Raw genomic sequence first — 12,788 nt, 5'->3', positions numbered from 1 at the left:
GCGATCAGAGATGTGTTGAACTGCCGCAATAAGTCCATACCGATAGTCGGAACCCAGCTCCACCAACATGTCATATTTCAACCCATTTTCAAAAATGCTGCGTTATGTTAAATGCACTGGGTTTTACCCTATTACATTTAAATTACATGGTTAAACAGTACATGTTAAAATCTCAGCTCAGCTAGTGCAAGAGCGGCAGTGACCTTGCAGGGTTTGGTAAATTGAGTGCTTTAAGAGCTTTTGTACCGCTACTCATTACCAATAAACTGTGATACTCTATCTAAACATAGAATATCAACCCTGCTTGGTCTTTGTGTGTTTATCAGAAGATTCTAGGATTCTTTATTTATTAAGGGATTGTACATACTTCGTTTTGATTCAGAAGAGTCAGGTTTATAAAAGTAAGAATTTATTTTACCAACAATTAAAATGTGACAAGTTAACTAAGCATTTACTGTGATGGATGGAACTAAATGTGATGAATGAACCTTTGTGTGAATGCGATGTTAGTACGAACTTCCTTATCTAGGAGAGCTGAGTTCTGTATGCAAAAGAATTTGGTTTGCATTAAGCTATGAAGTTGGTTGTTATCAAAAGCACATCAGACGCTATCTGTGTGTCTACTTCACCCATTTTCGGAGACCCTCTTGGTGGATCCAAAGGTCAGAGAGGTCGGCTGACCTCTGGCACCGAAGGGCTGTAGAATACCGTGGCACCGACTCTTCAGTCCAGAGATGTCTCGGGTCACAACAGGTGGATGGAACCGCGCGTCTGGGACTCTTTAAGGAGTCAGAACAAGATCAGCTTGTTCTGCGGGAACTGTTTGATGTGTCAGCTTTGCAGGCGAAAAAAGGTTTTGACGACGTGTCAAAAGCTTTGATGGTTAAAGAGGGTTTTGCTTCAGATGGCCCGTCTGAAGCTTTCTCTAGAACTGAGGAAAAAACCAGAGTAATCTGGTTTTAATGCTCTCATGTTATGATTGTGTAGCCAACCAGAGGTTGACAAGTTTGAGGAATATTACCAAGAATCTCAGAAACTCGCCTTCCTTGATACTGGATGCTCTGATTTGGGGTAGAGGACTATTTATGTGTCATGAGTTTAACTTAACCTTACTTTGTTTTTGTGTGAGTGCAAGTGGTGATGACCTAGTCATATGAACATGCTGAAACATATTTCAATCACTGTAATTCAAACATAACATTCATTTCAAACTTCAATCATTGAGCACAGATTAATGAAACATTTCATTATATTATAATTATTATAGGTAGCAATAAACAAATGTTTAATGATTATCCAGCTTATAAATTGTAGAAGTTCATATCTGATTTAGGAAATCATTCTTTGATTTAGCAACTATTCCGGGCTGCGAGTGTTCCTTATATGGGAGCATGAAGAATCCTGAAAGATTGGACCTTGAGGAGCGAAAATTATTGTTGACATTTCGTTATCTGTGTTCAGAGCTGCAGGCTCTGAGCTCCAGCTAATGGGATGAAGGCAGGCTGATTTAAAGGGGACACATGCAGTCTCGTGTCTCCCTTTTGACCAGATGTTGAATGGTCACACAGTACCTAAAAACTGACCATTGCTGGACGTTACACCTAAAATACATAAATATAACTTTACTTACCGAAAAAAATGAAGTGGAGACTCCTTGGACGCTCTATTAGTGCAATTAATCCACAACAAGTCATTTTGTCCAACAATTGCACAAATAATATCCAAAAAGAATGCAAAAATGGCACAACTAATGGTCTAAGTTGAGAGACTGAAAATCGCGGAACAGTTTTCAGGCGAGGCGGAGGCTCAGGCTGAGGCCTTTCCACGGAGCAAGCTCTGTGGCCACATGGGTCTGATGCTCATTAATTATTCAGAATTTTAGGCATTTAATACACTTAAACAGAAGAAAAAAATCCCCCCCTCAGAGTTGTCATGAGTGTAAACTAGATAATTTAAACCAAAAACATGTTTTGGAACCAGGCTGTAAACATGTTTCTTTCTGCTGTGAAATTGTTATTTTTAACATGGGAGTCAATGAGGATTTGCTCGCTTCTGACACCAGCCCCCTGCGGATGAGGGTGGAACTGCAATTTTTGTTACTTCCGTATTGGCTTCAATTTCAGACCCGAATTATGGACGTTTGGGTAGGAGGGACCGGTGACGCTTGTGCTCGGCAGCCTTGCCTCTGTCATTGCGCTCCAGGGCAGCTGTGGCTACAGTGTAGCTCATTCCCACCAGGGTGTGAATGTGTGTGTGAATGGGTGAATGACTGATTGTGTTGTAAAGCACCTTAGGGGGTTCCAAGACTCTAGAAGGCGCTATATCAAATACAGGCCATTTACCATTTTCACCATTGGTCACACAGGACGCGCTGCACTGCTGAGCGCTTCTTGGAAAGTCACACGATAGTCTCGCGGGACTTGAGAACAGAAAGCGGGAAGTGACTCTATTGTGTATACGTGGTCAGACTTTCCGTCATTTTTTGTGAGACTCAAATTCATAAAAAATGGGTGAGTACGTTATTTATTTGAATATTTTAAGATCAATAGTACTTTCCAAAAGTTCCAAAATATAATTTTTTAATTATGTTTTTTTCATAATGCAGAGGAACACACCCTTTTCATTGCTTGTTTTAAATCTATTGTATGATTTACTTTATATGAAAATACTTGTGGTAAATGTATGGGATGCAAAGTGTACCAAATTCAGAGAATTACCCAAAAGTGATTACAGGAATTTAATGAATAGAAACATTTGAGGATTTGTTTAAACCTTAATTTACTAAAGACAGTTTCGTCTAGAATTTCATACCTTCTGGATTCCAACTCACCAGCCATTCATTAACATATACCGCCACCCACTGGCCAACTGTTTTAAAAATCCTGCCAAAACTAGAGAAAAAAAAAATCCAAAAACCAAGCTTCAGGCATTCTGAGAGCTCTTCATCACGTCACCTCCAGGATCAGACATCCCCTTTTCTCCCTTGCAACACACTTCTGCTTTCTTTGGAGATCCTGAAGCATTCTCAAACCAGAGATTAACAATCTCTGAGGAGTCAAGGGCCTTCCAATGTCCTTCCTTTGTTTTAATTTAATTCCTTTTTTTTATTATTATTATTATGAAAAGAGCTACTTCAGAGGCAAATCGTCAGGCACTTTTCAGAGTATTTTAAGATTAATTTAAATAGATTTAAACAAAAAGCTAAATCAGTTTTGTAAGTGGTCCGGCACAAGGAAAGTTTAAACCGACAAAACCAGAAACTTAAGTCTAAAACCGTCTTTATTTGTCGGGTTAAGAAGAACATTGTGTAATACACTAATACAAGGTGTACGGTTAAAAATGAGAGGATAAACACTTAAAACCAGTTGTAGCGTCATGAATGGCCTCTAATTTGTGACAAAGGTCACGTTTTCCCAGCTGGGTTAAGCTGGGTCGAACTGTAACTTTGCCCCACAGATTAACCCGACAGGAGCCGTGATGTCTGCTGAAACAACATCTTTATCTGCTGCTGTTCCGTCCCAAGATGAAGGACACTTCAAGATTTTACAATAATAATTTTAAATAATTATTTTAATAAACTCTTTGACTTTATTACTGTTTATTACAATCATCATAAATCTTGGTTCAGTATAAATGTATTTTAATTACTGAAATGACTTATTATGCTTTGGGTAATAATAATAATCAAGTAATGTGTGTTCAGTTAACCAGAAGGTCATCTTGCACATTTAACCACCTCACGCAGAGGGTATCCAGGGTAAAGTTAAAACACCTCACATGTCTTTACTCATAACATCAAGCCTTCTGACGCTGAGAGGGCGTGTTCTGAGGTTTTGTTAAAACCAAATCTCCGCAGCTGTAAGTTCAGTTCTTGAACCATACCAGGAGACGAGGGACGGCCGCCCAAGTCTCTACTAAGCATTCTGTCATGTCGATAGTCTTGCTTCGAATCGCTGACGTCGTTAGGTCTGTTTTAGGGGGGCTTCAGCCCCCCTAAAATAATCACAAGCCCCCCTATCATTTTGGTTTTTTTATTTCATTGTTTTCAGTTAACTTTTTTTTATTTGTTCACATCTACATGCTCAACACAATCACGACACATGTAGTTGGTACAGGAGTTTTTTTAGTCTGAAACAGAAATAATAATTAATGAATATAGAACTACACCGTCGCACACAGGAAGTATCAAGAAAGGACTTCCTCCCCTTCCTTAACCCCCGACAGCTTTGTTGACAATTCAGGGGCAGGGGCGATACAGCAAAACCTATATGCCGATGAGCAAACCCTGCTCAGCGCTCATGTAAGTCACTCAACATCGCATTAGGGTAAGACAGCAACAGCAGGACACCGTTAACATTTCAAGGGTATAGTTCAGACTTCAGCGAGAGGAAAATGCTACCGCACCGACATGCTAATGCTAACTCCGCTAGCATGTTTACATGCCGCAAACCATAATGAAAAGCTTTGATGTCAAGTAAAATGGTCGGAAAACTCCCCTGAAGTGACATGATTAACGAGCCAGCCAGTTCATTGAGTGACTTAGTGCCACCAACTTGAGCGTACAGTAATGAGTCTGCACAAACAGAACCTGCTCTGCGCTTGTGTGCAGCAGCTGCAGCCCGTTCTGTGGGCTCAACTCTGTCTCTGCGCATGCAAACCTCTCCCTTCTTTCAACAAGTAGCCTCTCCAACAGTCAGTCACAGACAGCTCTGTTTTATCCAGTCAAAGCATGTCCAGGAAATACTGCTTTACAGAAAAACACCCATTTAACAGCTTATTGAACTGCTTTCTGCAGCTGGTTAGCTACCAGTCAGCATCCACTGCCTGCAAAATACTTTGTTGTAATTCATGTGTCATGATTAGGGTGACCATATTTGACTTCCAGAAAAGACACATTGCCCATTCCTGAAACTGTTAAATTGCACACTTTTCAGTTAAAGAGGACTTTTAATTTCAACATATAAAGTGTTTCTTCTCTGTTTGGTTAGACATAAATGATCCCTTGATGTGTAAAAGGAAGTGAACAGTGGAAATGTCCCAGGAAAAGAGGAGGGTTAATCAACCTAATTAAATATAATTATATAAAGTCCTCTTTATCTGAACAAAGTGCAATTTTCCTGGCAGTATTTCCTGGACATGCTTTGACTGCATAATGGAGAGCTGTCTGATTGGCTGACGGAGAGACTACATTGCTTTTTAAATTGCAAATTGAGCAACAACAGGGAGAGATCTGTGCAGGCAGAGACGGAGTTGAGCATGCAGAGAGAGGGCTGCATACGACTGCAGAGCAGGTGTTGCTCTTGCAGATTGATCACTGCACGCTCCAGTTGGTGGCACAAAAATCACTCCACACTAAAAACCTGAATCAGAACATGGCCAAATGACTATATTATTGACAGTTTTTCTATAGTATATATTTTTTCTATAATATATATATATATATATATATATATATATATATATATATATATATATATACATATATATTTTTTTTTCTATAATATATATATATACATACATATATATATATATATATATATATATATATATATATATATATATATATATATATATATATATATATATACACATATTATATTATAGGTGCATATATGTATCTGTAATATAGTAAACAGCCAGTTTTATATATGTCACATATATTCAAAAGCTACATCAAAACATATATTAAAACCTTTATGTTTATATGAATTCTTTCCATGTGGGTTGTCAGTTGTTTAATATTTCCTATGTTTACCTATGGTAAAGAAAGGAGATATTGTACTCATCTAACTTTAACATACATTTTGGCAGCTTAATGTGACGTTATGGAAAATGCCAACATCATGAGCAACCAAACATAGGCTATATTAGGCTAACAGTTGTCTATATTCTGTCCCATTTATCCACCAATGGCTGTTTCAGTTATTGTGAGTGAAAACTAAATGGGATAGTAGCTTTTGTTTTGGCATTAGAAATTGAAAATGATTTTCAATGTGTTGGCTAGATGGATATATGAAGATGTTTTTAAGAGAGTGAGTGAGGAACAGGAGAGAGACCAGGTGGTTGATGCTGAGGAGATCTGCATGGTCAAGGTCAGTGATCTACAGAGAAAACAGGGTCGAGTGCACAGTTATGAGCATTTACCTGAGCACAAAGTTCCCAAGCAAAATTGAGCAGTTTTCTATTTCGGAGTGAACAGGTAAGAGACCTTGAGAAAAAAAATAACTATAATTATCATGTGACCTGCAACCTTATGTCAAGTTGTATCTGTATAGTTGACTTTCTGTATTATAAGTTCTACTACTTGCTGGATATTTTTATATCAACTGTTATTTTGTCTTGTAATTGTTAATTACATACTCCTTTATTCCATATCATAGCAGTGTTATTCATATATTAAAACTGTCAACTGCACACTCATTTGGCAGAATAATAGTTTGACATTTATTAATTTGTTCTTTATTGTTATATTTCAGTAGCATTTACAACTAAGCAAGTTGTAATAAAACAAATTAAATAAATGACTGCAACATTTCCCCCTGTTAAGTGCAGTAGACTGAAATGAATAGCTTTATTTGGAAATATAACATATCTAATTTTTAATGGACTTACATAAAATCTTTCTTCAACATAGACCCCACTAATGAACTGATTAAGTGTTATTTTTGGATAAAAAGAAGAAAGAAAATGCACGAAGGTAGGAAAGGAAAAGAAAGTGATAAAATAATAGGTTTTGTTAAATGTTCTTCATATAATGAATTAATTGACAAAGTTTTTGCAGGGTGTGACAAAAAACGTTCAAGGTCAAGCTCCTGGGGCTAAGCCCCCCCCTATATCTCAATCCTAGTGACGTCCATGCTTCGAATAAACACAACTGTAACCAGCTGACGCAAAACTCCTTCAGAGTTAAGCTAGACGCTCGACACCATGTACGCTCCGACATCTCTGGACCAGAGAGTCGGTTCTACTCGGGTCTTCTCTACCGGACCGAGTACCTCTGAGGCTGACAACGTCCTCCTTGACCTCCGGATCCACACAGAGAGTCGTCTTGCTGGGTGAGGTAGCACGCAGATGGTTTCTGATGCTGTTTTCTCTAAGTAACATCAGTTAGCTGCAAAACAACTTTCCACCCAGAACGCTTCTCTCGCTGAAAGAAACCTTCTGAGATTCATTCACGCATGCAAAACCTCGCATTTCATTTTAGTTTCCATTCAGTCACAGGTTTGCTTTTTAATTACAAGTTTTAATATCAAAGCTGTTAAAAATTGTCATTTCAAATAGTCATTTTTAAAAGTGTTAGTAATAAATTCTTAACTTTTTAAAAACTCTGACTCTTCTTTGAAATGAAACAGAAATGGTGTATATATTTTTGGTTATTGAATAAGCAAAGATTCCTTTAAACTTCTGATTCAATAAATAGACTTTTGCTATTACATTTAATTATCTTAAAATTAAAATTAATCTTTTGATTAAAAATAGACCAAGCTCGTTGGCATATGAACTTCTATCGAATTTATAATATCCTAGATATTATAAATTATAAATATATATGATAGAAGCTCCATTTGTTAACTTGTTTGATCTTTTCTCAGGATCTAACCAAACTGATAGCAAACAGTGTTAAATCCTAGTATGTAGTTAACCACGCTACACAGTGAAGGTATAAAAAAAAATTAAAGAAAAGAAAGAATACACCTGTTTCAGCAGCCGATAATTTTACATCAACTCTGTATTTGGATAAAGTTTAATTCTGGATAAAATTTTCTTCACTGATAATACTGAAAAAACGTGTCTTATAGTAGAATAGCTTCATACATTTCTGTTAGCCGGAGGTAAATATTTCTGAGTGTAGATTTCACAAACCTTTTAAATTATAATGGCAGTTCCTTCTGAACACACTCAACATGGAACCTTTATACTTCAAAATTAACCAAGTTGCATTGTAACGGTTAAAGTTATCAAAACTGCAGCTGGGTTTGTGCTTTAAAGCCGTTCCGTGCCGTAATGTCTGTTGTAAAGTACTACACAATGTCATTCAGTTTGAGATAAAACCGGCGCCTATCTTCAGCGCCTAGGCGCGGCGTGGTGCTTCTGGGACGCAGTGCAATATTTGGCTTCACAGAACTTAAAAAATCTGCCAAGAAAGATTGTAGATCATAAAACTCTTGACAGTTTTCCAATTTTTATCAGCTTCAAACGTTTTTCTCCTTACTCCAGAACTTCAATGTTGCCTCAGACTCTGTGGACTCCCTGTTGTCTAAGAAGTTTTATTCTTTCTATTACTGTTATTGGTCATTTCACAGTTTAATATGGAGTCTCGTTCACTCGTGTACAGTGTACAAATGTTAAATTGAAATAATTGCCAAACTCCATCCAGCTGGTGTTTAATATTGGAGCATCTACATTGATTTCATCACTGGAAGACCTACAAAGGTATATCAGAGATTCAGCCATTGTTAAAGTAATTACCAGCACTGCTTCCTGTTAACCTCCGGTCAGCTGACTAAGAAACATTTAAACTGAAGCACTGTTGGCCCGAATCACACGGGACCAGTAGAAGAAGAGCTCGCTTTTATTGGAAAACTGAAAAATTGTTCCAATGAAGTGACTGAAAGCGATTGTAGAAGCCAGGTGGCATGAGTTTTCATTACTCAGTGTAAGTAATGTGGATCAATACCGTTTACATCACACACCAAACAGCACTCTCATTTCCTAAAGTGAAACCAAAAAAGCAACAATTTTAGTTAAAACATTTAAGAGTATTGAATGGAAGAAGAAATGGTACCCCAGATGAATTCAAGTTCATTTAGGGTTCCTTTGAAATGCTGATTTGTGCGTTTGTTGGTTTCGTTTTCTAACTTGTTTGATGTTATAAACCTAATAGAAAAATAACAGAAATTACCTGAGGAGAGCGTTAAATTACTGAGGTCAGGTTTTATCCACACATGGATGGCTGGATGCACATTAACACATCTTCTGTCTCTAATTAAGCCATAGTCGTCAGATTAGAGAATAAGGAGCTGCTGCTGCCTTTTGCTGCTGTAGCAGCGGGTAGTTTGAGCAACACACAGGTGGAAGCTGATCAAAAACACCTTTGAAACTGTGATATAAACCCCCCACCTTAGCTGGTACTGTCGCTGCAGCTCGTCATCCTACTGGAGTCTCACAGTTTGTTAAAAGCTTCTCCAAATTGGCAGACTAAGAAAATGCAGAGAGAAATTTAAAAAAATAAAAGCTGTTGCTGCATTTTGTTAAAGTAAAAGGAAACAGAGCTAAGTTGTGACACAAAATGTGAAATTACCAGCAAATTAATAAAGCAAGTTGTTGATTATGGCATGTGAGCCAAAACATGACCCGTCTTTGCCTACCTCTGTGACAGGCCACTTTAACGTGTAATCAATGATCACACATTTTTGTAGCCTAATTTCTGTTTCGTATAGCAACAATAGAGCTCCGGACCCCACGTGACTCTCAGTTAGTAGACGCCATATTGGCAGGAAAAAAAGGTAAACAAACACGGATCGTAAACATGAACGGGATCGGCTTGGATTTTACTTCGTCGGAGTTTACTTCACACTTTAAAACCGAAGAAATCGTTTTATATAGTCAGAAATTAAATTGACTAAACATCTCCGACCATTACCGTGCCTCTGGGATACTTATTAAAAACGCCAGAAGCTGTCGGAGCGGACCTCTTACCGGACCTGGCCAGGGAACGCCTTGGGATTTCCCCGGAGGAGCTGGCCCAAGTGGCTGGGGAGAGGGAAGTCTGGGCCTCTCGACGCTACTGCTCCCGCAACCAGACTCCGGATAAGCGGATGAAAATGGATGGATGGACAAATAACAGATTTACATGTAAGTAGTTTAAATAGAGTGCTGTGCTGTTTGAATGTATAAACTGAACGCCAAGAGAAATCACTATTCAGATTTTTTTTCCGCGTGAATAAAATAAATATGTCAGGCAGGAGCGTCTCAGGATCTGTCTGAGATCTGTCTCGGTTAGACAGATAATAGCAATCCAAAGTGCTTTTCATGTGTGATCTGACAATTGATCAACCATTGCTTAAAAATTAAATACAGCTTAGCCAGTTAATTGCTGTGATCATAAAACACGTAAACGGCAGCTTGCAGAAATCACGAGGCAACGATTTACGTGATGTTTACTTGTTGCTATGAGTAATAAGACAGAAAAAGCCACGCCTAAATAAGTTTAGGAAGCCCACTAAGAATCGTAATAAAGGCATTTAAAAATAAATACGATACACAGTTGAGGAAACGTTGGTTTAAGTAACTGATATGAAGCGGTCGCTGCATAAGTGAAAACCTTTACTCTCGGGATCCCACAGTTTCATTTCAGCCTGGTCACTAGTGCGTTTTATTACAATGATCCAACGTTTGCGGCGCTCCGGATCTTGGGGAATCCTGTAGATGGCTCATTCCTTATTCCGTCTGTTCTGCATCCTGGGGCACAACAGGAATCTACCATATTTCCCGTTTGATGGAGTTTTCTGAAAATAACAGATAGTCCAGCAGCGGGCTTCTGCATGCCAATATGGCGCCGTTTCGATTTGAACTGTTGCATGCCGGGAGAAGTGACGTCAACTCCCGGAGCTCCATACATTTGATCCTAGTCTAAATATTATTCTTACTAGACATGAATGAAATGAAAGATATCAACAGCTGTTTTGTTACTAATATTTTTTAACGGCATAATAAGAACTGCTGCATTAGTAGGAATTACATTTGATTGACACTTAAAGACCTAATAGGTGGCTATTTAAACATGTATTAGGCAGACTGGACATTTTCTCTAGAAATCTACTATAGATGTATTTAATATTTCAGATGATTAGCAGGGGCCGAGGTCACTGAGGTGGTCAAAAAATTCCTCGGTGGCAAGGCCCCAGGGGTGGATGAGATCTGCCTGGAGTTCTCCAAAAAGTGTTGATTTTTGGACTACTGGACTACAACCGCTAAGACTACGAACGCAAATTTGTTCTGACCAATTAAAATCATAACGTGATAACGTAACTTCCGTAAGCTTCATGTTCAGCCAATCAACTACTTTGACGTCATCGGCAGTCGAAGGACCCCGAGCCGATCCTGTACCGACACCGGCAGTAAGTCGGGCTCGTTCCCAGTGAGAGTTGGACTCTGCAAAGGCTGCCCTTTGTCACCAATTCTGTTCATAGCCTTCATGGACAGGATTTCGAGGCACAGCCAAGGTGTTGAGGGCATCTGTTTTGGTCCCCTGAGGATCAGGTCTCTGCTTTTTGCAGATGATGTGGTCCTGTTGGCTTCATCAGAACCGTGATCTTCAGCTTCACTGGAGCGGTTCGCAGCCGAGTGTGAAGCAGCTGGAATGAGAATCAGCTTCTCTAGGACTATGATCTTGATTCAGGAAAGGGTAGAATGCCTTCTCCAGGGGATGAGGTCCTGCCTCAAGTGGCGGAGTTTAAGTATCTCGGGGTCTTGTTCACCAGTGAGGGAAAAATGGAGCGCGAGATCGATAGGCAGATTGGTGCTGCGTCTGCAGTAATGCGGGCGTTGTACCGATCTGACGTGATGAGCGGCAGTCATGGAACAGATTGAAGATCGCATCGCGGAAAAAGTATGAAAATGAGTCAATTTATTCACGGCGACTGATAAGAGTACAAAGATATGCAAGAAGGCTTTTTTGTTGATGGAAATAAATACAATGCAAAAAAGTAAAAAATATATAAAAAAAGCTAGATAACAACAGTCAATCTTCAACCCATAACAATGAGTTTTGTTGGATTAAATGAAAGTAAAAAATAATTATATTGGCAAAATACTTACAATCACTGTCTAATTACATTTGTGTTGTGTTCACTCAAAAAGCTATTTTTCGTCATTGTATGGAGACAAGCTCATCTGGCTGACCTGACATGTCAGAAGTTCCAAAATGAATTTTTTTAATGTTTTTTCATAATGCAGAGGAACACACCCTTTTCATTTCTCATTTTAAATGTATTGTATTGATTTACTTTATATGAAAAGCCTTGTGGTAAATCTATAGGATGCAAATTGTACCAAATTCAGAGAATTACCCAAAAGTGATTACAGGAATATAATGAATAGAACCAATTGAGGATTTGTTTAAACCTTAATTTATTTAACACCGTTTTGTCTAGAATTTCATACCTTCTGGATTCCAACTAACCCGTCATTCGTTAACATATACCACCACCCACTGGCCAACTGTTTTAAAAATCCTGTCAAAACTACAGGTGCTGGCCAGTAAATTAGAATATCATCAAAAGGTTGAAAATATTTCAGTAATTCCATTCAAAACGTGAAACTTGTACATTATATTCATGCAATGCACACAGACCAATGTATTTCCAATGTTCATTACATTTAAATTTGATATTCATAAGTGACAACTAATGAAAACTCCAAATTTGGTATCTCAAAAAATTTGAATATTCTGAAAAGGCTGAATATAGAAGACACCTGCTGCCACTCTAATCAGCTGATTTACTCAAAACACCTGCAAAGGCCTTTAAAAGGTCCCTCAGTCTTGTTTTGAAGGCACCACAATCATGGGGAAGACTTCTGACTTAACAGATGTCCAAAAGACAATCATTGACACCTTGCACAAGGAGGGCAAGACACAAAAGGTGATTGCTAAAGAAGCTGGCTGTTCGCAGAGCTCTGTGTCCAAGCACATTAACAGACAGGCGAAGGGACGGAAAAAATGTGGTAGAAAAAAGTGTACAAGCTCTAGGGATAACCGCACCCTGCAGAGAATTGTGACGACAAAC

The sequence above is a fragment of the Nothobranchius furzeri genome, chromosome 2 (assembly GCF_043380555.1).
Source record: "Nothobranchius furzeri strain GRZ-AD chromosome 2, NfurGRZ-RIMD1, whole genome shotgun sequence".
NCBI lineage: Eukaryota > Metazoa > Chordata > Actinopteri > Cyprinodontiformes > Nothobranchiidae > Nothobranchius > Nothobranchius furzeri.
The sequence above is the reverse complement of the archived record's forward strand: the minus strand, read 5'-3'. Positions refer to the sequence as shown.